Raw genomic sequence first — 3,167 nt, forward strand, 5'->3', positions numbered from 1 at the left:
ATCTACGTGGATGTGGAATATCTTTTCCCAATCCAGAGCCTTCAAAATTGGAGCGGAAATCAACCTTTGCTTCAAAGTTTGAAAAGCTTTCTTGCATTCATCTGTCCACTCAAATTTAGTTATCAGCACGTAAAGTGGTTTTGCAATTATAGCGTATGAGTAGATAAATCTGCGATAATATCCACAATGGCCTATAAATGCCTGTACCTCCTTTACCTTTACTGTATCCACTATATGTCCCAATATTTTGCCATGTCTTACCATGAAGACACATTTCTATGGATTCAGGCAAATCCGATACAGTCTGCATTTTTCGAACACCTTGGTCAAGTGCTCTATGTGCTCCAATCTTACAAGAGAGTGAACGCACAAGTCATCCATGTAAATTTCTAGGAACTGTCTTAGATATTCTTTAAAAGCATGACCCATCAGCCTCTGAAATGTGGCTGGTGCATTTGTTAAGCCAAAAGCCATTACTCGGAATGCAAAAATACCCCATTCAGTTGCAAAAGCCGTCTTGTGCTGATCCTTTGGCTTTATTGCGACTTGGTTGTAACCCAAAAAGCCATTTAAGAAACTATAAGCTTCTTTATCTGCCACTCTTTCTATTACATTATCAGTAATGGGTAGAGGATAATTGTCCCGAATTGTAGCAACGTTTACTTTCTTGAGATTGACGCACACTCTTAACTTTCCATTTTTCTTCGGGACCACCACAATCGGTGAAACCCAATCGATGTGCTCAATTTCGTAAATAAACTCTGCCTCTTTAAGCTTATATATCTCCTCCTTGATCGTTTTTGCAAACGTCTCATTGTAAGTATAGGGATGTTGTCTGCTGGGTTTGGCGTCATTCTTAAAGGGTATTGTGTGTTGACAGATACTTGGATCCACCCCTTTAAAATCTTTGTATGACCATGAAAACACATCTCTATACTGTTTAAGAGTAGCTACCAAAAGCTTTTCCTCATCTTCAGTAAGATCCATGGCAATATATGCAAGTTTTGGATCTTCTCCCGGCTCTGCTAGATCTATTCGTTTGGCTTTCTTAGGACCGTCGTACGATGTACCAGGTTCCTTCAATTCCCTCATCGGTTGTTGCACTATGATTTTCCTATCTTGTATGGTATACTTCTTATAATGGGACGGTGCATCCATCTTGTCAGAATTCGTGTCTTCATTTGTTTCCAATTCAGTCGTCCATATGTCTCTGAGGGTTCACTTGAGCTTAGTGTACTCCGTTTTCCTCTATGTTTTGGTCATTCTAGACCCTGTTTTCCCCCCTTTATGTGACTTAGTCGTTCGTTTTTCGTGCCTGTTCTTCTTGTTGTTTTTCCATGGTTTAGTTTTGATAAACCGACTAGTGACCTCGTCTTTGACACAATCGTCAGCTTTGACAAGCTTTAGATATCCCGTTCTGTCATTGACAAGAGGCATCGGATTATGCTTATTCGCTCTTGATTTTCTTGTTCTCTTGGATTTATACCGCTCTTGTCGACTAGGTTTTTGGTTAGGAAACTCATAACACCTGTCCTGTCTCGACCTGTATTTCCTATTCGTCTCTGATCCACTTGATCTTTCATCATCAACATATATCATTTGGATTTTATCACCCAGTGATGGAAGGTCACCCCTTAGTGAATCCGTGAATTCCTCCTCTATTCGATTCCTATCGTTCACTACAGATATCTCATCAATTATTCTTTTACACTCAGTCTCACGTGGTGGTTCTTCTTGTTCCTCGCTCTCTGATCTTGACTCAAGGATAACGCTAGCCATTTGCAACATTACTAGGTCGTATCCTTCATCGTCACAAAATTTCGTAGGCGTGCATTCGTTAACACAACGTCCAAGGTTGACAATATTTGAGTCCACCCAAAATGGCTCAATAAATGTTCAGGGAAAGGTTCTAGGAGATAAGCCTCGTCTTCTACGGATCTTTCCAATACACTGTCAGGAGTTTTTTGGAGCAAGGGATTGCGCATATGTACATACACATGCATGGTGCATCAAATAAGGTATTGCCCATTTTCCAGAGCCAGGTGGTTACGTGGGCCCCACATGTGTACAGGTAGGACACCATGTACATAGTGCATCGATTTTCATCGTTACTAGTACTATTGTGTTTTTCTACAATAAGAAGGAGTTGGTAGCGCGTAAAACTTCTCGAGGAAGCTATCCGCGGGCCGACGACGTGAGGTCAGCAGGTGCGTCAGATGGCATCTAGTGGCGTCAGGAGGGCGAACGGGGTCAATATTTGCACGTGGATGAGTACGGACACAACGTGGGTGTTTCCTTGTGATAATTATGCAGAAAGGTCATCATGAGGACCACTTTTTGGGGCCACTTCACGTGGTGGCGAGATGCATTATTGGAAAAAAGCTGAGTGCCAGGTGTGCGAATGATGCAAAAAGGTGACAACTATGCACTGCGAGGTCAGTTTTTGGCCTGTTCGGGGTCCGTTTGAGGTCATCTAAAAGGCCAAGGGTGCCCAACTAATAAATCTAAGTGTGGGAACTGAAAAAACTGAGAGAAGACCAGAAAAAACGTGGAGAAGAGAGGAGGAACAGCCGCAGCTGTGTTTTTGCTCATTTTGGAGCCTGTTTTGGCCGTAAACTGCTCATCCGAGGTCGGATTTGAGCACTTTGACATTGTAGACTGGGGTTTTGGGCCATTCCGGACGCGATGGCGCTGTCCATTTTGCCAAATTCCTCACTCTTTTCCTGCTGTTTTTCTGTGTAAGTTTCTCCTATGAGCGAAGTTTCTGCTCCAGTTTGTGATTGTATCTAGTATCTTTTACCCATATTGTGTGAGCTGTTTGCCCCATTGGTGTTGGCCCAAGCTCATTTGTATCTAAGCATAAAAAATTCTCCCCTGTTGAGCTGAGTTTTTTGAGTGTGTGTGTGTGTGTGTGTGTGTGTGTGGAGTGGGCAAGTGGATAGTCTCTCTCCTCTCACTCTAGAGGTGTGTTCCCTATCTCGGCCAGGTGTGCTGTCTAAGCCGAGTGGTGCCCCATAGTGTGTGTGTGTATCATTCCAAGAGTGTGTGTCGGGTCGTTATAGAGGCGCTTTGTGTGTTTTCATCCCGTTCACATTCTTTTGGCGCCCCCACGGAGGATCTTCTTCGAGTACCTTCTATTTCGAGCTTCGGGATTACAGGTTGCAGGT

Source organism: Adiantum capillus-veneris, chromosome 23 (assembly GCF_014529385.1).
Source record: "Adiantum capillus-veneris isolate H3 chromosome 23, ASM1452938v2, whole genome shotgun sequence".
In the NCBI taxonomy this organism is placed as follows: Eukaryota; Viridiplantae; Streptophyta; class Polypodiopsida; order Polypodiales; family Pteridaceae; genus Adiantum; species Adiantum capillus-veneris.